Below are 24,004 nucleotides of genomic sequence, written 5' to 3' on the forward strand. Positions count from 1 at the left end.
TCATAAAGTAAAGGGTAATTTAACTTCTCTATGTGAAACTGTGGATTACCCATTGTTATGGACTAATTGTCTGTGTTTCACCCGCCCCCAAATTCATATGTTGAAGTCCTAACCCCTAGAGAAGCTATATTTGGAGATGAGGCCTTTAAGGAAGTAATTAAGATTAAATGAGGTCATAAGGTCTGATCCAATAGGATTAATGTCCTTACAAATAAAGAGACCAGAGAATTCTCTCTCTCCATCCAGTGACCTACACCCACATCACTCCTCCTGTGTGCACGCAAAAAAAATAAAAATAAAAATAAAAAAGGCTACATGAGTACATAGCTAGAAGACCAGGAGAATAGCTCTCACCAGAAACCAAATCATCCAAGACCTTGATCTTGGACTTCCAGCCTCTAGAACTGTGAGAAAATAAATCTCTGCTTTTTAAGCCACCCTGATATTTTACAAAGTGTACTTTAAAGAATTATAAACCCCAGAAAAAAAATCTATTCCTTAAGTATCTTTAACTCTTATATATAGCAGTTGAACTCACTTAAATGCAAAATATGTGCAACTCAGCATCCCTGATATTTCAACAAGTAATTTATATATGATATATTATACTTTATACCCCTCATAGACATCTCCTAGTACTAAAAGCTAGGAATATGTAAATATATTCATTCAGAAACCACTTGATAAAAAACTAGCTTTTATAAGATTAATTATATGATCAGGAAACATTGCACTAACAATAGTAAGAAATATTTAAACATCAGGATTTAAATAACCAACATAAAGATGATGATCATATCTTTTGACTGAAAATTCCTTGAGGGTAGACTACATCAGACACATGCTATATTCCTATCTTTGATATTTTAAAAAAAAATTGTAGTTTGGGTGACTTTAATATTCATGGATTGGGTGCTCTTACACTGCTAGCTGATATCAAATGTGACCGTCTCTTAATGTGGCTGAAAATAAGCCATACACAGAGCCAAGTACATCATCTGTAGCAGACTTAAGAATCCCAGTCTCAGAGATAGAGACTTTTTCTCCTCACCAGCCCTTCCGTTCCATCTCAAGGCTTTATTTTATAACCACACCAAGGACACAAGCCTCCCTCTTAGGTCTACATTATTCAGCCCAGTGTCAGTGAATAATGTTGAGACATTGGTTATTATAGTTGAAACAAAGAATTTTTATCCTGGCTCTGGTACTGAGCATTTTAATATGTCATATAAAGCTTTGATTATCCCATGAAGTTTGCCTTTCTCTGCTCATTAGCTGACTTAATGGCTAGAAAAAAGGCGCTTTGTTGATCTCCCAAATATTAACACAAGAGTAAACAAGTCAGATTCAGCAGGAATGTTCCCAAACTACAGAAGATATCAGTAGTAAAGTCATCACCGTTCAGTCTGAACCTATACATGGCTAAATTGGATATTGCATTTTCCCCACAGGACTTCCTTATAACAAATTTGTTTTTTATAATTTTTTACATGAAGTAGTGCTGAGGTGCCTGGGTGGCTCAGTCAGTTAAGCGTCCAACTCTTGATTTTGGCTCAGGTCATGAGCTCATGGTGGTGAGATCAAGCCCCATGTCGGGGTGCAGCCTGGAGCTTAGGATTCTCTCTCTCCCTTTCCTTCTACCCCTCACTTGCACTCTCTCTCTCTCTTTCTCAAAAAAAAAAAAAAAAAAAAAAAAAAAAAAGGAAGAGGAAGAGGAAGTGCCATTTTATACAGCAATGTCAATAGAAAAAAAAACATAACAATTATAACCATCTTTATACACTGGCTGCTTAAGACCAATTTTCAGGGAGTACAAATGCAAAGGAAACAAACCAGAGTTAAAGGCAAGTGAAAAAAGGTGAGAATTCTTGAGGGTTCTAAAAATAAGGAGGTAACTGAAGTATGCTTGAAGAAAGCCCCAAATACTCTTAAAAGGAGAAAAAGAGAGAGAGAGAACAAGAGCATAAATAAATGTGATTTAAAAAATCAATACATCAGCATAATTAATACAAATGATAGTTTTAGCATTTACATTTTGAGCATCATCATTAAATCCAATTTTAATTCATTAAAAACCATAGTTTTTATGACATGTGAGAAGTACACTTTGTCTTAGGTGTTCTTATGAGCTCTGTTTAAACCAAAACATGTATGCATTCACTTAACCTAAAGTTAGATCTACAAAACTTCCATAGCAATCATTTAGTAGCATATGTTGTTGTCCAAATAAATGCAAGAAAGTCCTGAATTTATTATAATAGCTAGTTAAAAGTTGAGTTTATATTTAACCCAACTCTAACTCCAACCCTCAAGAAATAAGATTATAAGTAAGACTGAATTCTGTGTATATTTAAAAAGATAGACTGGGTCATCTTTTTATGGAACTCAATCAGCTCACAATGACTCAAATATATTTCAGAAACACAGTTCTTTTAAATGTTGATATCACAATATGTAAATATTAGATAGTGCTCTTCAGAACGTCGTCAATCAAGTTTCTCTATTCTCCAAGGAAGTTAAGAGGCAACCCATAAAAGAAATATGCTGCTGGCACGTTCCTGAGCCATCTGATTGATCCTTCTGTAGAAAAGATGACTTCTGGAGAAACAGAGATCATGGTGTCACCATGAACCTCAAAAGAAGATCACAGACTTAGAGTAGCCCACAGACTTCCTTTGGTCATCTGACCACCAATTTGCTGAGCATGTGAGGCTGGTTGCATGTCATCATGAGCCAACTGATTTGAAGTCATTTTAATTAAACTACATGAGTAGAACAGCTTTAGATTAATGGCAATGTTAGCAATGTCCTTTGGCAGGAAATCTAAAACACTTCTGAAAAAACTGTCCAGAAGAAACCAGCTGTATCTTCTTCTCATTGGAATTAAGTGGGCTTTTTTCCTTATAACTTCAATAAGCAATCCTATCTTGGAAACAGTGACTAAAAGAGCAGTAAGAATTGCTGATGGGATCCAGATGAAGCTAAATACAGTGCCACCAGAGCCATCTCCAAAAATACCACAATGGTACCAATAAGGGGAGAGAAACTCAAAGTTTATCAGAGCTCCAATCTGGACCTTGGTAATCCAGAGATTGAATGATGTATCTGGGTAACTTACACTGGATTTGCTTATCATCAGTCCCACATTGGTATCATTCTTGCTGATGTAAGAGATCAAGGAAAACCCTTCCCAGACACCAGTGGGACCCATGGACTACAAAGCCTGGTGGAAAACAAAAGATGGTGTCAGCTTGGGTGAACCATACAGCCTTCCCATCATGGGGTAGGCTGATTTTGCATGGGTCAGAGTTCATTTCAGAAATAGGACAAGAGATGTCTGGCTCAGATGGTAGAACATGGAACTCTTGCTCTCAGGGTCATGAGTTCAATCCCCCTATTGGGCATGGAGTCTACTTAAAAAAGTATTTTTTAAAATAAGACAATAGTTAATTAGGTAGTGTATCACTGCTGATGTCTATGCACTGTGGCCACCACCTTCTGTCATGAGACAAAACAAGCTGAGTAGCATGTGAAGATCAACACATGGAAGTCTTTATTTTGGTTGCAAAATTAATAAGTATTCTTGAGGCATAATTCAAGCACATGGTTGGCTCCACTTGGGCCTGGCTACAGACTCAGAAATACTTCTCTTAAACCTGCTCAACTGACACCTCACTGAACCCCCTTCTCGCTATTATCTCACTTTAAAGAGAGGTGTAGAAAGTTTCTGCAAAGCTTCTTTCTAAATTTAAGATACTATTCTACTGTTAGACACTAAAAGCTATGTAAGCATCTTCATATATTAACATACATACACACAGGTACTACATGTGTGTATATAACAGGAAGAATAGAAAAGCAGCTGAACCAATCATTTCTTTTTTTCCAGCTTTATTGAGGTATAGTTGACAAAAGAGTAATATATTTAAAGCGTACATCACAATGATTTGACATATGTATACATTGTAAAAGGATTCCCACCATGGAGATAATTAACACATCTGTCATGTCACAGATTTATTTATTTTTCTAGTGAGACCATTTGAGTTTTATTCTTCTGGTAAATTTCAATTATAGACCATAGTATTATCAACTAGAGTGACCATGTTGTATATTAGATCTTCAGCTCTGATTCTTTTAGCATAGTTCACACATAATGTTACATCAGTTTCAAGTGTACAACATAGTGACTTAAGTTTGTACATTATGCTATGCTCACCACGAGGGTAGCTACCATCTCACCCTATACAATGCTATTACAATACCATTGACTATATTCCCTATGCTGTACCTTTTACTTCTGTGACTTATCTATTCCATAACTGGGAGTCTATATCTTCTACTCCCCTTCACCCATTTTGCCCATTCCCCTAGCCGCCTCCCCCCTGGCAACCATCAATTTGTTCTCTGTATTTATAGGCCTGATTCTGCTTTTTGCTTGTTTATTCCTTTATTTTGGTTTCAGATTCCACATATAAATGAAGTCATATGGTTATTTGTCTTTCTCAGTCTGATTTATTTGACTTGGCATAATACCTTCTAGGTACACGTTGTCACAAATGGCGAGATGTCATCTTTTTTTATATTTGAGTAATATTACACACACACACACACACACACACACACACACATCTTCTTTATCCATTCATCTATTGGTGGATACTTGGGCTTCTTCTATATCTTGGCTATTATACATAAGGCTGCAATACACATAGTGGTGCTTGTATCTTTTCAAATTGTTATTTTTGTTTTCTTTGGGTAAATACCCATTAATGGAATTACTGGATCATATGGTGATTCTATTTCTAACTTTTTGAGGAACTGCCATGTGGTTTTCCACAGTGGCTGTACCAGCTTACATTTCCACCAACAGTACATGAGAGTTCTTTTTATTCCACATTCTCACCAATCATGTCTTTTTGATTTTAGCCCTTCCTTAGATGTAACTGATATCTCTCATTGTGGTTTTGATTTGCAATTTCCCAATAATAAGTGATTTGAGCATCTTTTCATCTGTCTGTTGACTATCTATGTGTTTTCTTTGGGAAAATGTGTATTCAGGTCCTCTGTCCAATTTTAATTTGATTATTTGGGCTTTTGGCATTCAGTTCTTTATATATTTTGGATAGTAACCCTTTATCAGAGATATCATTTGCAAATATCTTCTTCCCTTCAATAGGTTGCCTTTTTGTTTTGCCGATGGTTTCCTTCACTGCACAAAAACTTTTTATCTTGGTGTAGTTCCAAGATTTAATTTTTGTTTTTGTTCCCCTTGCCTGAGGGGAACTACATAGAAAAATGTTGCTACAACTGATGTCAAATATGTTACTGTATATATTTTCCTCTAGGAGTTTTATGGTTTCAAGTCTCACATTTAGGTCTTTAATCCATTTTGAATTTATTTTTCTATTCAATGTAAGAAAGTGGTCCAGTTTTATTCTTTTGCATGTAGCTGTTTGGTTTTCCTAGTACAATTTGTTGAAGAGATTGTCTTTTCCCAATTATATAGTCTTGCCTTGTTTGTCATATACTAATTGACCATATAAGTATTGGTTTATTTCTGGGCTCTCTATTCTGTTCCATTACCTATATGTCTATTTTTGTGCCAGTATCATCCTGTTTTGATTATTACAGCTTTGTAGTATATCTTGAAATCTGGGATTGTGATACCTCCAGCTTTGTTTTACTTTCTCAAAATTGCTTTGGCTATTCAGGGTCCCTTGTAGTTCTGTATAAGTTTTAATATTATTTGTTCTAGTTCCACAAAAAATGCTGTTGGTATTTTGACAGAGATTGCACTGAATCTGTTGATTGCTTTAACATTTTAACAATGTTAATTCTTCCAATCCATGAGCCAGAGAATATCTTTCCATTTGCTTGTGTCATCTTCAATTTCTTTCATCAGTTTTATAGTTTTCAGAGTACAGATCTTTTACCTCCTTGGTTAAGTCTATTCTTAGCTTTTTATTCTTTTTGGTGCAATCATAAATGGAATTGTTTTCTTAACTTCTCTTTCTGCTACTTCATAATAGTGTATAGAAATGGAACCAGTTTCTGGGTATTAATTTTGTATCTTGAAATTTTACTGAACTCATTTATTAGCTCTAATAGATTTTTGGTGGATTCTTTAGGGTGTTCTATGTATAGTATCATATCATCTGTAAATAGTGACAGTTTAACATCTTCCTTACCAAGATGATATGTATATCTTTTATTTCTTTTTCTTGTCTGATTGCTATGGCCAGGACTTCCAATACTATGTGGAATAAGTGGTGAGAATGGACTTCCTTGTCTTGTTCTTGAACTTAGAAAAAAGGCCCTCAGTTTTTCACCATTAAGTATGATCTTTGCTGTGGGCTTTTCATATATGATCTTTATATTATTGAGGCCTATTTCCTCTAAACTCACTTTGTTGAGAACTTTTATCATAAACAAATGTTGAATTTTTTCAAATGATTTTTTCTGCATCTATTGAGATGATCATATGGTTTTTACTTTTCATTTTGTTAATGCATTATATCACATTGATTGGTTTGCAAATATTGAACCACCCTTGCATCCCTGGAATAAATCTTAGTAATGTCAGCTTTGTTTGGAAGCTCTCCTTCTTCTTCTATATTTTGGAATAGTGGGAGAAGAGGTATTAACTCTTCTTTAAATGTTTGGCAGAATTCACCTATGAATTCATCTAGTCCTACACTTTTGGTTTTTTTGGTAGCTTTTTGATCACAAATTCAATTTCAAGACTATTATTGGTCTTTTTCCGATATTCTATCTCTTCCTACTTCCGTTTTGGAAGATTGTATATTTCTAGAAACTTATCCACTTTAGGTTGTCCAATTTGCGGGCATATACTTTTTTGTAGTATGATAATCTTTTGTGTTTTTGTGGTGTCAGTTGCTACTTCTTTCATTTCTGATTTTATTTATTTGGGCCCTTTCTCTCTGTGTCTTGATGACTTTAACTATATTTTTATCAATTTTATCTTTTCAAAGAACAAGCTCTTGGTTTCACCTATCTACTATCTCTCTCTCTCTCTCTTTAGTCTCTATGCCAGTTATCTCTACTCTAATCTTTGTTATTCCCTTCTTTGTACTCACCTTCAGCTTTGTTTGTTCTTCATTTTCTAGTTCCTTTAGGTGTAATGTTAGATTTTTAGCTAAGCTTTTTCTTGTTGCTTGAGGCAGGCCTGTATTATAATAAATTTCCCTCTTAAAACTGCTTTTGTTGTGTCCCAAAGATTTTTGACCTCTTGTGTTTTTATCATTTTCATTTGTCTCCATGGATCTTTTTTATTTCTTCTTTGATTTTTTGTTGACCCATTGGTTGTTTAGTAGCATGTTGTTTAGCCTCCATGTGCTTCTGTTTTTTCCAGTGGTTCCCCCCCTCTCCATGAGGTTAACTTCTAGTTTTATACCACTGTGGTCAGAAAAGATGCACAAAGTTATTTCAATCTTAAATTTGAGACTTGTTTGTGGCCTAACATGTGATATATCCTGGAGAATGTTCCTGGTGCACTTGAAAAGAAAGTGTATTCTCTTGTCTTTTTGTTGTTGTTGTTGTTGTGTTTTTTAAAGATTTTCTTTATTTACTTGAAAGAGAGAGAATGAGAGAGAGAGAGAGCATGAGAGGGGGTAGGTCAGAGGGAGAAACAGACTCCCCACTGAGCAGGGAGCCCAACACAGGACTGGATCCCAGGACCCTGAGATCATGACCTGAGCTGAAGGCAGTCACTAAACAAATGAGACATCCAGGCACCCCTTCTCTTGTTTTTTTTGTTTGTTTGTTTTAAATGGAATATTCTGTACATATCTGTTATGTCCATCAGGTATAAAGTGTCACTCAAAGATGCTGCTTCTTTATTGATTATCTGCCTAAATGATCTATCCATTTATGTAAGTGGGGTGTTAAAGTCCTCTACTTTATTGTCTTTCTCCTTTTATGTCTGTTAATATTTGCTTTACTTATTTAGGTGCTCCTAAGTTGGGTGCAGAGATATTTAAAATTATTATTTCCTCTTGTTAGATTGATTCCTTTATCTTATGTAATGCCTTTCTTGTCTTCTGTCACTGTCTTTGTTTTAAACTCTATTTTGTCTTTTTTTTTAAACTCTATTTTGTCTTATGTAAGTATTGCTACCTTGGATTTTTTTTTTTTCACTTCTAATTTTCTTGGAATATCTTTTTCTATCCCTTCACTTTCAATCTGTATGTGCCTTAGGTCTGAAGTGAGCCTCATATCTTATTCATCTTTTATTTGAAATTGTGTACCCCTATATCAGCCTCTTCTATTTTTCCCATGCTCTCACCTAGCTTCTGACAACTACCTTTCTATTCTCTGTTTACATGAGACAGACGTTTTAAAATTCCAAATATAAGGGATAACATGCAGTATTTGTCTTTCTATGTGTGGCTTACTTTCCTTAGCATCATGCACATCAAAGTCATCCATATTGTCATAGAATGCAAGATTTCCCTCCTTTTTTTGAGGTTAAATAATATTCTAGTGTGAGATATATCTATATCTATATAGATATAGATATAGATATAGATATAGATATAGATATATCTTACATTTTCTTTATCCACTCATCTGTCAATGGGGACTTATTTCCATACCTTGACTATTGTGAATAATGCTGCAATGAATATGGGAGTACAGATACCTCTTTGAGATAATAATTTTGGTTGCCTTAGATATATATCCAGAAGTGGAATTGGTGGATCATATGGTAATTCTATTTTTAATTATTTGAGGAACCTCCATACTGTTTTCCATAGTGTAGCACAGTATAGGTCTCCACAGATTCATCTTATTTGGTACTCTGTGGTTCCTGCATCTGATAGCTGTTTCTTTCCCCAGGTTATAGAATTTTTAGTCATTATTTCTTTGAATACACTTTCTGTCCTTTCTTTTTCTCCTGTCTGGGATTGGTGTTCTAGAAATCCCTTAAGCTAGTTTCACACTTTTTTCATTCTTTTATTGTTACTATTATTTTTAACACAGATTCTAAAGCTATACCATCCAAGATGACTAGCTCAAGGGGAGGGGAAACAACAATAACAAAAAAAAAAAAAAAAAAACACACACACAAAAGCAAAATCAGAAACAACAAAATTTTTGAACCACAAGCACCAACCTTCTTTATGCAAAAATTTGTTTGTGAGCTAACCAAACCATAAAGTTCAATGAACTATCCTAAATGTATCATAATTCAAACTAAATATACTTCTAAGTTCAGGCACGACTTCCAAAACAGCAGACATGCCCCACTGGACAACCTAACCACATCAGGCCATAGACTAAAATGAAAATAGCTGTCTATTCCTAAGAAGGACTTGCACGATCAGGTAACACCCAGGTCCTTTGCTAATAAATGGGAAAAGTGCCACAGAAACCCCAAGTCATCAATCAGCCTACATTCATATTTTCAGGCTTCCATCTTCAATCAACTTTTCTAATACATATCTCCCTAAAAATTCTCATAAAGATGATAATCAAGTCTTCTATCAGTCTTTATCTATAATCAAAATACACTCTTCCCTCACATGTTTTCCACCCTGAGTCACCCCCCTTTCTTCCTAGCAACTAATGAAGGGAAGGAATGATGAAAAGTAGTCCCTTGCTCACAGCTCTAAACAAGAGGGAAAAGTAGGAGCTCCCCTGTTGTCTTCCATCAGCTCGGTGAGCTCATCTCACAAAGGAAGGTGCTCTGGGAACATACTCTTCCTTTCTTCTTTTCTGCCACTAAGAAATGGATTCTGCCCAGAGAGAAAATAAAATATGATCTAATCTTGATAATGAATTCCTCCCATCAGCCATGAGGGAGTCCCTCCTTCATAAGAGAACTAGTCCTAATTTTCTTTGAGCTGGGTCATTACCTGAATTCAAGGAATCATCTAGGAAATCCAAACAATCTAAGACAAGACTTTCTGGCTTTCAAATGCATTGTTTTAGTTGTTAACATCCAATTTACATTTTTAATTACATACCTCCTTGCTAATGAATAAAATATCATTGTGTTTCTTGAGGATTTGATGTGGGAAACAGAGGCAGAAGAAAAATTATTAAATTTCCTTACCCACTGACAAGCCCTTAAAACAGGCAGAGCGACATTCCTCTAGGGACTCAACTACCCCCACCTTAAGGCTTTGCTAAGGGCAAAGGGCAATCCTAGCCTGACCAACCCCTACCACCCACCAGGATCCTGTAAGTCAACTTTACCAATTCCTCTGGAAACTTTATCTTTAAACCCTCCAAGATCGTGTTGCCAATCATTCCCAAGTATACAGCCCACTGATATACATCTAAAGGGTCTCACAAAAAGGTTTTATTACTGGTAATGAATAACCTTTTTCCCCAATAGCTAGCCCCTCAAGGTCCTGGAAACCTTGCTTCCAAAATTCCTTAGAGACATACACCATCCCTAATCCCCTCCCAACTTGCAAGCATATAATGGACCCCTCCTCACAACCCCCAACCCCCAGCAGCTCTTTCTGCCCACGGGTCCTATCCTGTCCCCATGCCTTAATAAACCACCATTTTCCAGCAAAGATGTCTCACGAATTCTTTCTTGTTGGTCCACTCCAAACTCTGTATCATTGAACCTTATCTATATTCCATGACTTTGCCAGATCACAGAAGATGAGGAATTAAAAATATATATATATATATATATATATATATATATATATTGAGAAGTAAAAAGATGATTTAGAACTAGAATTTTCCCCTAGAAGGTCCAGAAATTTACATATCTACATGCAATTCATAGCCTGTGTGTTAAGAGCATGTATGTGTTTGAAAAAGCCTCAAATAATCAAATCTGGGTGTGTTACTACCCTTTCTTGCATTGTTATAAAAACTAGATACTTCATAAATAGATTACCTGGAGTATTCAGATATTTTATTCCATTCATCACATATATTTGGAGATTCAATGCATTCATCTCTGTCCTGAAAAGCATGATAATCACATCATGAGTTACAAAAAATAGAGACGATATAAGGACACTAAAATGTTCATTTGGCCATCTTATTTTGGGGAAAATATATACCTTTCTCACTAAATTATGGAAAGATAAAGAAATCTGGAGCTAGAAATACAAGCTAAATTTAAATATATTCTGTTTGCAAATCTGCACTTAAGACGTTATTTAGATTACACTATTTTTACAGTACATTTTTGGCAAATAAAGCTTTTCAAATTGCTCACCATATATCATTTAAAAATTAATTTGAAATATTTTACATTACCATATCTACATTTAACCAAGTAAGACTAAACTAAAAAGTCATGATTATTACAATAACTTTAGAGAAGGCAGCTGACTGCCTTACAGTGGTATTTTGAAATCCCTAATAATAGATAAAACTATATATTTATATATATGTTTTATATAGAAATATATAAAAATAGATAATATTTCACCTGACACATCTGATCCATGTTTGTGGAACATTCAGACAATTGGGGAAAACCTAGCAGAGCAAAAAGTTCATTTTCCACACTATGACGGTCTCTTAAAAATTGCAAAATTCATCCCTTTCACAAAGGTCACAGTCTAGGGAGCTTTCCCCAACATTAATCACTTTCACATCAGCTTCAACCTGCTGCAGAGGGTATGACTTCTGGAGATGATTTCTGACATGGTTCTGTTGCCCCTGAAGGTGAGTTGTGAAATAATGCTGGCTATCCTCCTGCAAGCTATGGAAAGACATTTGCTTCATATGACATACTGAACTTTCATCAGATTCATTTGATCACACATTTTCTTCTACTGGTCTAGAATAGCTCATCGCTGGTGGAGCAATATTTGTTGCTGTTTTGTGAGTTTCACTGCAAATCGGCGATAATGATGTGCTAGCTCTTTAGCATCTCCAGAAATTTCTCTTGTCCCTTTGCAGACTCCAGCTGCAGGACCAGTGCATCCTCAGATGGGATTCCATTTTCTCCTGCAACAGTGAGAGCAACAGCGATGTCATACACAAATGCTCGCCAGTCTTCATTTCAGGCAGTGTGTTGTTGAGTTTAAAACAGCAATGTTACTAATATGACTTCTTATTTTGGAAACTTTAAGCTTAAAGAAGTCCTAAGTGTCCTGAACACTCTATCTATGCACCAACAGGAAGTTTTAGGCTCTTCCCTTTTTTGCACATACAAAAACCTTCTATGACTTAAGGCTTTAGAGCATCAAAATTTATCTAATACATGCTTCTGAAAACCAAAAGTACTAGACTTTGATACAAAAACCGTGTGGCTTTAAATTCCACATAGAACCACAGCTCAAAGCACAATGCCACTCAGCCTGTGGTTACTAAAAACTATCTACGGAATTCATCAGTAAACAGAAAATGCTAACTTTGCAACTCCTCATGGGCTTTAGAGGAGATGGATAATGGGATCCATTAAGTAAGTGCTTTTTTATGCACTTACTTATATACCTGTGATTGTCAGGGGTGTGTGTGTGTGTGTGTGTGTGTGTCTGTGTCTGTGTCTGTGTCTGTGTTTCACTTAGGCTTTTCTTCAGAGGATGACCAATCTGATGAGACACAGTTTCTGTTCATTTATTTCATAAATTAATGACTTGTTTATAGAATAAGAAAAGGAAAATGCAAGCCACCAGTGGATGCCAAAAGCAAACAACTTAGAAGGGAGTTTGGGGGCACCTGGGTAGCTCAGTGGGTTAAGCCTCTGCCTTCGGCTCAGGTCATGATCTCAGGGTCCTGGGATCGAGCCCCACATCAGGCTCTCTGCTCAGTGGGGAGCCTGCTTCCCCCCTCTCTCTCTGCCTGCCTCTCTGCCTACTTGTGATCTCTCTGTGTTAAATAAATAAAATATTTAATTAAAAAAAAAAGAAGGGAGTTTGGACGATCAATTAGGAATACTAATTTAATACAATAACCATAATATACTAGCATTCCCTCCCCTCCCTTTTTCTACTTTTAGTCACAAAATTTGTGTAACTACATGTCTGGAAATTTGACCGCTAACATTTCAGATAATTCTGGCCAAATGAATTCACACAATTGAGAAAAGAGACTGAAAGATTTTTATTCAATGCCTAGAGATGTAAAGTAATACTTCACTATAACTATTAACTATAACTATTAACTAAGTGGCCTAACTGCTAAACTAATGTTTGTAGTTTGGAATAGGCCTGTTAGGGGAGGGAGTAAAAGTAATATGAGATCTTGCTAGGTATTTTCCTGACAAAAGTCTCATCCCCAAAAAAATCACTGATTTTTTAAAAATTTCTTTAATTTTAATTTTTACTTTTATTATTATGCTCAATTAGACAGTACACTGTACATCATTAGTTTTTGATGTAGTGTTCAACAATTGATTATTGCATATAACACCCAGTGATTTTTTTTTAAGATTTTATTTATTTATTTGATAGAGAGAGATCACAAGTAGGCAGAGAGGCAGGCAGAGAGAGAGGGGAAGCAGGCTCCCCCTGAGCAGAGAGCCTGACTCAGGACTCGATCCCAGGACCCTGAGATCATGACCTGAGCCAAAGGCAGACCAGTGATATTTTTTTAATTAAAAAAAAAGCTACTTGAGGAGTTCTGTCCATAAGTTATCTACAAACAACTTTATTAAACACCTTAGCCAGCCCTGAGATAGTCAAAGAAATTAGGTAATAATACTTGGGATAACAAATCTCGCCCCTCTAAGCCTCCATTTTGACAGCATACTAGAAGCATGATATGTACTTAAATAGCATGAGACAATCAGAAATACCTGGGGACAACTCCATTAAAGATTTTCTTTTTACACTAAGGAAATAGTTAATTTATAGATGAAATGGTTATTTTATGCTGAAACTCAAAGACTGTACCATATTTATATTTATATTTGTATATTCATATATATACAAAATCTAACTGAAACCAGACAAAAACATTCATCCTAGAGAGTTACCCCCTTATCTTGGTTGCTGCTGTTTATCATATCAGAGCCAACAGGTTAGAACTATGACAAGAACACGTTATCCTTCAGAGAAGGCTCCTCGCACTGTCACCAGCTCTTCATGTCCAAATTTCCATTTCACATTTCAGACTTTACTAAATAATAATCATCTGATCCAGTGGGCCCACCAAGCTAGACTCCTACTAACTACTTCCACTTAGTATGAAGGCTGTCATTTACCAACCCTCTCACCCCAACTAAGTAGAAACATAGGGTTGGAGTGGAAACTGTCTTTCAAACATAATTATAATTAAAGACTATCTTAGCAGCAATAGTTTTCTGTGTGTGTGTGTGTGTGTGTAATGTTCTTGCCAAGAATACTTTCCCAAATATTTTAGCTTTATGTGACACCAAATATTCAATCAAATTATTACCTACAACCCAGTCTGCCTTCCTTAGTAAGGCTTCCAGGAACCTAAAGGTGACGAACTCCCTTGGATCTCTGCAATGACCACCTAGAGCAGGTGCAGTCCCTTCCTAACAAGTCAGCAACAACAACAAAACTGCCCAGAGACTGCTAACCAATTTATTTTTGTTCACTTTGGTGGTTTGATGTACTAAAGAATTTGATCTATTCCTCTAGGGTTCTGTGTTAAATGTGATGGAGGTTAGCCATGCTCTCTACTATAGACACAGGGAACCAAGGAGCACCAGGGTCCTTATGGACCACGCCCCTCCTGCCCCCACCCCACCAAGTTCAATTCTCATTTTACAGATGAGAAAACTAGTGACTAGCCCACTGGATTATGAGCAGAGCTAAATATCTTGATACCTTGGGTGTGCTCTCAACTTGATGATTTAAATTTAATTCCTGATTAATATTCCTAAATTCTTCCAATTACTTTTGCCACGGAGATGACTTCAGGGGTAACAGAGACACTTAAGTTGTGTTCAACCTGGGTGAGGGAGCAAGGCTCAGAAAATATCTAGACTTAACCCCTGACAAAGAGGTGTACTTTGTTTGGGCCAAGCTCATGGCACACAATATAAAGAAAATTAACTGGAGTCTGAGTTCTGTCATCTGGTCTCATAGCACAATTTATTTTGACCCAGTGGAATGAAACCACTATTTTTGTTTTAGGGTATGCCTGGCTTTTATTTACTTTGCAGGAACTTTCTTAATGAATAGAGACTTTCTAGGACTTGGGGAGTTAGAGTATATAAACATGTGAATGCCTGAGCAGAAGGGCTACATACAAAGGGATGTTGACAGCATGAAACCAGGGCAAGGGAAGGACAAAAAGAAGTGACAACAGCAGAGGAAATGAGGAGCAGCAAAGCTTTAAAGAGGCTCCTTGGCCCTTCATACCTCTATTGAACTTGTATGGCAAAGGAATAAAGAATAAAGGATTGAATAATATTTTTAAAGCAGCAAGATGTGTTACGACTATGTAAGAATTGAATTGTGTAACTTAAAGTGCTCTTCAGAGTATCTGAAAATGTCTTAAATGAAAAACTGTCCATAAGTCAACTGTCTGTGTAAATTAATCATTTGTATTTATTATTATTATTATGTTTTAATTCCAATAAATATACAGTGTTCTATTAGTTTCAGGTGTACAATACGGTGATTCAGCACGTCCATACAACACCTGGTGCTCATACCACAAGTGCCCTCCTTCATCCCCATCACCTGTTTAACCCATCCCCCTCCCACCTCCTCTCCGGTAACTCTCAGTTTGTTCTCTATAGTAACGTGTAAGTTCATCATTTAAGCCACCTTAGTTTGTGGATTTGGGGGGTTTGTTTGTTTGTTTGTTTGTCACTTCAGATCCTTAAATACTGTCCATCTTAGGCATGCCCTTGGTTGATGCAAGGCACTTTGCCTCAAGTAGCTCGATGTCCTACTTGTAGCTTTTTCTTTATCCTCGGGCTTACTGGAGGCATGACGTGAAATTCTCCTTTGCACAGAGAAAATATCTAAAACCCACCCACAGGCAGCTGACTTGTCAGAAGTCTCAAATGACTTAAAGCTCATGGTAAAGTGCAAATTCCCAAGCTGTGTCAAGCCCAGCTGAAGGCATCCAGACAGTTATACTATAAACACGGTCCAGAGTTGAATGTGCTGCATATAGGGTTTGCGAACAACCAGGTGGACTTCCCCTAGCCCCATCCACTGGCCTAACATCACACCAAGGCCTGTGTCTCCCAGCTGGGCAGCAGTGTGCGCCAGCTCACAGGTGCCGCCTTAAGCCCGAGCCCCTGGAGTACTACAGCAGCTATGAAGTCCTGGCAGGCTGGGCTCTAGGGGTCAGGCCTTGTCAGCAGGACTGGAGGGTGAAGGTGACAGGGCTCTACCTGATCACAGGCAGGCTCTACCCAGCCAGCAGGAGCCCACCTCAAATGAGAGTCCGGTTTGAATTTAGAAGCCATGGTGCGTAGACCTATAAATGATGCCCACCGCCCTCCCCTATTATATTTCTTTTTTCAATTCTGTTATGGCAAATTCGGTCACCAAGAAACCACCACACTGATTTATACTAAAAACTATTCTTTTAGATTCGAATTCAAATAACATTTATGCAACACTGCTTATATGAGCACCCTATGCCAAATATCCTTGTGTGCATTCTTCTCCTAGCTTCATGGTAACTATCTAAGGTAAGTATGAGGCATTTAATGAACTATTAATTCTCACAAAATAAGAGTCCTTGTCCTCCAGGAGTTTCCAGCTTAGTAGGCTACAAAAAATCGCCACTGATTAAATGTACTAATACATGTCATATATGTGATATAGATGGATATACCAATATATGCAAATTATATATCAGTACACATAAAAATGTTGTAGACTTAAACCACATTTTGGCATGTGCCAAGCTCCAGGATTGTGTAACTGCACATCATGGCAAAGTTCACTCTATCAGAAAGAATCTCCAAAATCCATACCCAAGCAGAACTCAACACCTAAACCTTTTCATGTTGAGAGGTTTCAAAGATAAAGTAGTTCTTGTAAATTATTGAAATCAATGTCAGGGCCCTTTCTCCTCCGGAGCAGGTTTTGCTGCAGATATAAGGTCACATAACGTTGTTCCATACCAGTATCTTCTCATGAATGAACTTATCTTTGGCTTTTTAACAACATTCTAAAGTAGTCATTCACTAATTAACAAACAACCACATCATTTTCAGCTTTCTTGCTACTACAAGCAATGGTGTAATAAATACTCAGGAATATATGGTTTTGTATACCATTATCTCCATAAGAGAGATTTCAAAATGGGAATTCCCATGCCAAGGAAAATGGATTTTTTTTATTTTAATAGATGTAGTCAGATTACTTTCAGAGGGATCCCTGGGTGGCTCAGTCAGTTAAGCGGCTGCCTTCAGCTCGGGTCATGATCCCAGGGTCCTAGGATCGAGTCCTACATTGGGCTCCTTGCTCAGCAGGGACCCTGCTTCTCTCTCTGCCTCTGCCTGCCACTCTGCCTACTTGTGCTCTCTCTCTGACAGATTACTTTCAGAAAAGACACAACAATTCCCTAGGACCAGAGCAAAGTAGGAGATCACCTGCTTTCCTCTACCTCTGACAGCACAAAATGGGATCCCTCCCCTTCATTTCTTTTTCTTTCTTTTCTGCGAGTTACATGATATAAAAATATAAATGCCTTAACTTCCAGTAATTTAACTTCTAGCAAGTTTGAGTATCTTTTCATATATTTATTGATGATTACATTTTATCTTCAATGACTCACCTCTGCTCTTTCCTTCCTTGTGTATTTATATGTCTTACTAATCCAAAGAAATTATTGTTATGAATATTAAGAGATTTGCCTATAATATCTACTGAAAATATATTTTCCAGTCTGCCTTTTTATTTAGTATAAAAATTTTTTGGAATAAACTTTAAAAAATATATATGTAAAAAGATATATTTGTCTTTCTTTTTTTTTTTTTAAGATTTTATTTATTTATTTGACAGACAGAGATCACAAGTAGGCAGAGAGGCAGGCAGAGAGAGAGAGAGGAGGAAGCAGACTCCCTGGTGAGCAGAGAGCCTGATGCGGGGCTCAATCCCAGGACCCTGGGATCATGACCTGAGCCGAAGGCAGAGGCTTTAACCCACTGAGCCACCCAGGCACCCCTATATTTGTCTTTCTGATGACTAGGTTTCATGTTCTGTCTGGAGGATTTCCCCTACTTCAAGACTCACTCTCCAAAACTGTTTCTAACTGTTTATTGCCTTTTAATACTAAATCTTTACAATGTCTGTATGTAGCATGAGAAAAGGGTCTAGCTTCATTTGTGTTATTGTTATTTCCAATATATATAATGTGTGTGTATTACATGTATTTCAATATCTATCAGGGAGAATGATGGAACCAAGATAGCAGAGTAGCCTAGCCTCTGTCCCTCAACAAGTATCAACAATTATACAGCCAGCCATGAACAAAAACAGCTCTGGGAGAGTTCGGGAGTCCACGTAAGAAATTTCAGTAACCCAGTGGAACAAAAAACTCAAGAACAACTGCACAAAAAGGGAAGAAAGACAGCTTCATTTTGCCTGCATCATCCCATTCTCCAAGCCACCACTGCTGAGCACCACAGGGAATTTCCCAATTAGAAAGAGTTTCCCCCTTGCAGGGAGAGAAAGAGCGGGGTGAGTGACCCGTTTCTCCAGCCCTTTGGGGCTCTGCACAAAGGTCCCACTTCAGTTTCACCCCACCCAGAAACCAGCAAAGCTGAGATGTTAGGAGTCATAGCTCAGAACAAGGAAGAAAACCAATAACCAGTTTCCCAGTGACCTTCTCTGGAGACAAACCCAGCAGCTTTCACCACTGAAGAAAGCAACAGCCAGCACAGCCACTACAAACCCCTTACAGATTTCCCTGGCTTTTACCCTACAGTCACCTTCCACGGGGCCCCACAGCCAAGTGTACATACCACCAGCTCCAGCCATTGCCACTGCCTATCCTGATCGTTAGCCCTGGACCTGGAGGTGCTGCAGAACCCCAAGAGCATTTGCAGCCTCTGTGAGCCTCCTCTCTCTCCCCTCGCAGTGCTCACACAGTTGTCAATGCTGTGGAACCCAACAGATGGAGCCAGCAAGCCACCATGGACCCCTGGTCCTGGTGCCACCACATGTCCCTGCACTTGGCAACCTGCACAACTAGACCTGAAGTCACAGCATGCTGCAGCATCCTCCACCCACCAGTGAAAGTCTCCCTTACTGAAGAGATTGTAATTACACTAAGTATCCTTTCTGAGCACAATGGTATGAAACAAGAAATCAGTAATAGGAGGAAAACTAGAAAAATCACAAATACGTGGAAAGTAAACAACGTGCTCCTGAACAACCAATGTGCAAAAGGAGAAATCAAAGGGAAACCAACATATATCTTGAGACAAGGAAAATAGAAACATAACATACCAAAACTTATGAGATACAGCAAAACCAGTTCTAAGAGGGATGTTTATAGCTGCAAAAGTCTACATTAAGAAAAAGTAGCTCAAGGATGCTCAAGTCAGTTAAGTGTCTGACTTTGACTCAGGTCCTGATCTCAGGGTCCTGGAATGGAGGAGTAGGGAATCTGCACTCAGCGTGGAGTCTGTTTGTCCCTCCCCCTCTTCCTCTGCCCCTCCCTCTGCTGCACTCTCTCTCTCTCAAATAAATAAACAAAATATTTTTTTAAAAAAGAAAAAATATCACAAATAAATAAGCTAACTCTACACCTCAAACAACAAGAAAACTAAGCCCAAAGTTAGCATAAAGAAGGAGTTAACAAAGATCACAACAGAAATAAACTTAATAAAGAATAGGAAAACTAAAAGACAAAACTACCAGACGGTTTTTTGAAAAGATAAGGAAAATTGACAAATTTTTAACTAGACTTACCAAAAAAGGAAAGAGAGAGAGAGAGAGAGAGAGGACTCAGCAATTAAAATTGTAAATGCAAAAGAAGACATTGCAACTGATACAACAGAAATACAAAGGATCGTAAGAGAATACAAGGAACAATTATATGCCAAAAAAAATTGGACAACCTAGAAGAAATGGGTAAATTCCTGGAGAGACAACCTACCAAGACTAAATCATGAAGAAACAGAAAGTTCAGACAGACTAATAACAAGTAAGGAGATTCAACCAGTAATTAAAAATCTCCCAGTTAAAAAAAAAAAAAAAAGCCCAGGACAAGAGGTCTTCATGGGTGAATTCTACCAAACATTTAAAGAAGAATTGAAGCCAATTATTCTCAAAAGCTACAAAAAATTGAAAATGAGGCAACACTCCCAAACTCATTTTACATGGCCCATGTTACCCACAGATAAGAACACTACAAAAAAAGAAATTTACAGGTCAATATTCCTGATGAATATAGGTGCAAAAATCCTCAACAAAATACTAGCAAATGATTTCAACATCACATTAAAAGGATCATACACCATGAGCAAGTGAGATTTAGTCCTGGGATACAATGATGGCTTAACAAATGCAAATTAATCACAGTTATATAGCACATTAATAGAATGAAAGACAAAAATCATATGATCATCTCAACGGATGGAGGAAAAAGCATTTAACAAAATTCGATATCCTGTCATGATAAAAATTCTCAACAAATTAGCCAGAAGAAACATATTTCAACATAAGAAGGGCCATTTATGTCAAACACTCAGCTAACATGAAACTCAGTGGTGAAAGGTTGAAATCCTTCCTTTTAATATCAGGAACAAGACAAAGGTGCCCACTCACACCACTCCTATTCAACATTAACACTAAAAATCCTGCTAGAGTAATTGGGCAAGAAAAAGAAGACAAGGCATCCAAATTAGAAAGGAAGAGGTAAAACTGTTTGTTTGCTGATGATATGATCTTATACACTGGAAGTCCTAACAACTGCGCCCCAAAATTGTTAGATATAATCGAAGAATTCAGCAAAAATTTTATAAAATCAACATACAAAAAATCAGTAGCATTTCTACACACTAAAAATGAAGTATCTGGAAAAGAAATAAAGATAACAGTCCCACTTACAATATTATCAAAAACAATAAAGTATTTAGGGAAAAAAATTTTTTTAAGATTTTATTCACTTATTTATTTGAGAGAGAGAGAGCACGAGCAGAGGTGGGTACGGAGCTGCGGCAGAGGGAGAGGGACAAGCAGACTCCCTGAGGAGCAAGGAGCCCCATGCAGGGCTCCATCCCAGGGCCCCAAGCCAAAGGCAGACCTTAACCAACTGAGCCACCCAGACACCCATTTAGGAAAAAACTTAACCAAGGAAGTTGAAGATCCAGACACCAAAAATTTTAAGACACTGCGGAAGGAAACTGAAAATGACACAAATAAATGGAAAGATACTACATGCTCATGGATTAGAAGAGGTAATACGGTAATATGTCCATAGCACCAAAGGCTAACTACATATTGAATCCAATTCCTATCAAAATTCCGATGGCACTTTTCTGGATATAGAAAAAACAATACAAAAATTCTCACAGAACCACAAAAGATTCTAAATAGCCAAAGCAATTTTGAAAAAACAAAGTGGCAGGCATCACACTTCCTGATTTTAAACCATATTACAAAAAAATAGTATGATACTGGCATAAAAACAGACACATAGATCAGAGGAACAGAATAGAGGGCCTAGAAATAAACCCATGCATATATATGGTCAACTAATATTTGACAAGGGAGCCAGGAATACTCAACAGGGAAAAGATAGTCTCTTAAATAAACAGTATTGGGGAAACTAGATATTTATGCAAAAGAATAAAATTGAACTTCTATCTTATGCCATTAAAAAAATTAACTTGAAATGCATTAAGGATTTAAGTCCTAGAAGAAACTCCTAGAAGAAAACCTAGGGAAAAAGTTCCTTGACATTGGTCTTGGCAATAAATTTTTGGACAAAGATACCAAAACACAAGCAACAAAAACAAAAATCAACAAGTGGGACTACATCCAATTAAAAAGCTTCTGTACAGCAAAACAATGATAATAATCAACAAATGAAATGGGAGAAAATATTTGCAAACCGTATCTGATTAATGTTCAAAATATCTAAGGAACTTGTCCCTCTCCCTCTGCTGCTCCCCCTGCTTGTGCTCTTTCTCTCAGTTAAATAAACAAATAATATTTTTTTAAGATTTTATTTATTTATTTGACAGAGAGATCACAAGTAGGCAGAGAGGCAGGCAGAGAGAGAAGGGGAAGCAGGCTCCCCACCGAGCAGAGAGCCCAATTTGGGGCTCGATCCCAGGACCCTGAGACCAAGACCTGAGCCAAAGGCAGAAGTTTAACCCACTGAGCCACCCAGGTGCCCCTCTTTTTAAAAAATAAAAATGGGCAGATTGCTTTTAAATGACTTTTTTTCGAAAGAAGACATCCAAATGTCCAGCAAGTACATGAAAAGATCAACATCACTAATCACTAGGGAAATGCAAATCAAAACTTCAGAGAGATGTCACTTCACACCTGTTAGAATGGCTGGTATCGAAAAGACAAGAGATAACAAATGCCGGTGAAGATGTGAAGAAAAGAGAATCCCTGCACTTCACTGGGGGGAATAGAAATTGGTGTAGGCACTGTGGAAAACAGTATGGAGGTTCCTCAAAAAAATCAAAAATATAACTACCATTTGATCTAGCAATTCTACTTCTGAGTATATATGTGAAGGAAAGGAAATCACTATCTCAAAGAGATATCTACACCTCTGTGTTTATTGCAGGATTATTCCCAATAGCTAGGTTAGGAAACAACTTAAGTGTCCGTTGATGGAGGAATGCGTAGAGAAAATACACACACACAATGGAGTATTAGTCACCAATGAGAAAGAAGGAAATCCTGCCACTTGCAACGTGGATAGACCTTGAAGGCAGTATGCTCAATAAAATAAATCAGAAAAGACAGATAAATAATGCATGATCTCACTTGTAGAACCTAAGAACATCAAACTCATAGAGATAGGGAATAGAATGGTGGTTACCAGGGACTGATGGGGTGGATGAAATAGTGTAAATATTCAGTTGCATGATGAGAAAGTTCTGGGGTTTTCATGTACAGAATGGGGTTTATAGTTGACAGCATTTTATTGACTACTTGAAAATTTCTGTGAGAGGAGAACTTTAACCTTCTCACCATAACCAGAAAGTGGTAATTCTGGTTACTACCCCAGTAACCATTTTTCAATGTATATGTGGTAAAATCATCACATTGCACACCTTCTAACTTACACAAGCTTATATGTCAGCTGGAAAAAATTAGCTATAATTAATATACTCAAGAAGTTAGATGACACAATGGAAAATCTCAGTAGAGAACTGGAAACTGTTTTTAAAAAGATTTAAATGGTGGCTCAGTCAGTTAAGCATCTGACTTTGGCTCAGGTCTATGATTTCAGGGTTCTGGAACTGAGCCCCAAGTCAGGCTCCCTGCTCGGCTCAAAGTATGCTTGAGATTTCCTCTCTCCCTCTCCCTCTGCACCTTCCCCTGCTCATGTTCCCTCTCTCTTTCTCTCTCTGATAAATAATGAAAATATTTTTTTAAAAAGTTAAATGGAAATTCTAGAACCAAAAAGATGAACGAAATCAGTTGCATTTAACAGCAGATTACGTAGCTCCAAGAGGTAAGCTAGAAAATAGGTCAGAAGATTAATACACAGAAAAAAATAGGATTCAAAACTAGAAAAACACATAAGAGCCATAATGTAACACAGCAAAAAACATTTTAATACGTAATTATATAAGGGCCTACTTAGCCAGAGGGAGCCATTTTGTTGTTTTTGCAGTCAACTTAGATTGACCCTGCCCCTCCCAGAGGAACTTACTTGCAAACCCCAGATACAAGGGCAGGTCAGGCCAGGTGGAGACATCCAATCAATGGAGCGTGCATACTGTCTCCCTAGCTACCAGGGAGAGTGGGCCCCGCCTTTTGGGTGCCAATTCTAACCAAGGTGCTCATTGGCTACCTGTGTGTAGCCAGGCCCAACCACATGGCCTTTGCTCTATAAAAGTTAGTCTGTGAGGCGGGGAAGGGTTGCCTCTTTGTAAGAGATGGCCCTGGCCGGTCAGTTTGATTCTCGA

General features: G+C 37.4%; 1 long non-coding RNA gene across 1 annotated transcript in view; it reads right to left on the reverse strand.

Annotated features, from left to right (window-relative positions):
• Positions 1–3,891: 3,891 nt before the first annotated feature.
• LOC308348185 overlaps positions 3,892–24,004 on the reverse strand; it is a 47,051-nt gene continuing 26,938 nt past the window's right edge. The window contains exons 2-4 of the long non-coding RNA XR_013967316.1: positions 11,432–11,955; positions 10,889–10,956; positions 3,892–9,761 (exon numbers count right to left, since the gene is read on the reverse strand). This is a non-coding gene — a long non-coding RNA (uncharacterized lncRNA). The remainder of the gene's footprint in view (positions 9,762–10,888; positions 10,957–11,431; positions 11,956–24,004) is intronic.

This window comes from Martes martes, assembly GCF_963455335.1.
Source record: "Martes martes genome assembly, chromosome: 8".
NCBI classification, from domain to species: Eukaryota; Metazoa; Chordata; class Mammalia; order Carnivora; family Mustelidae; genus Martes; species Martes martes.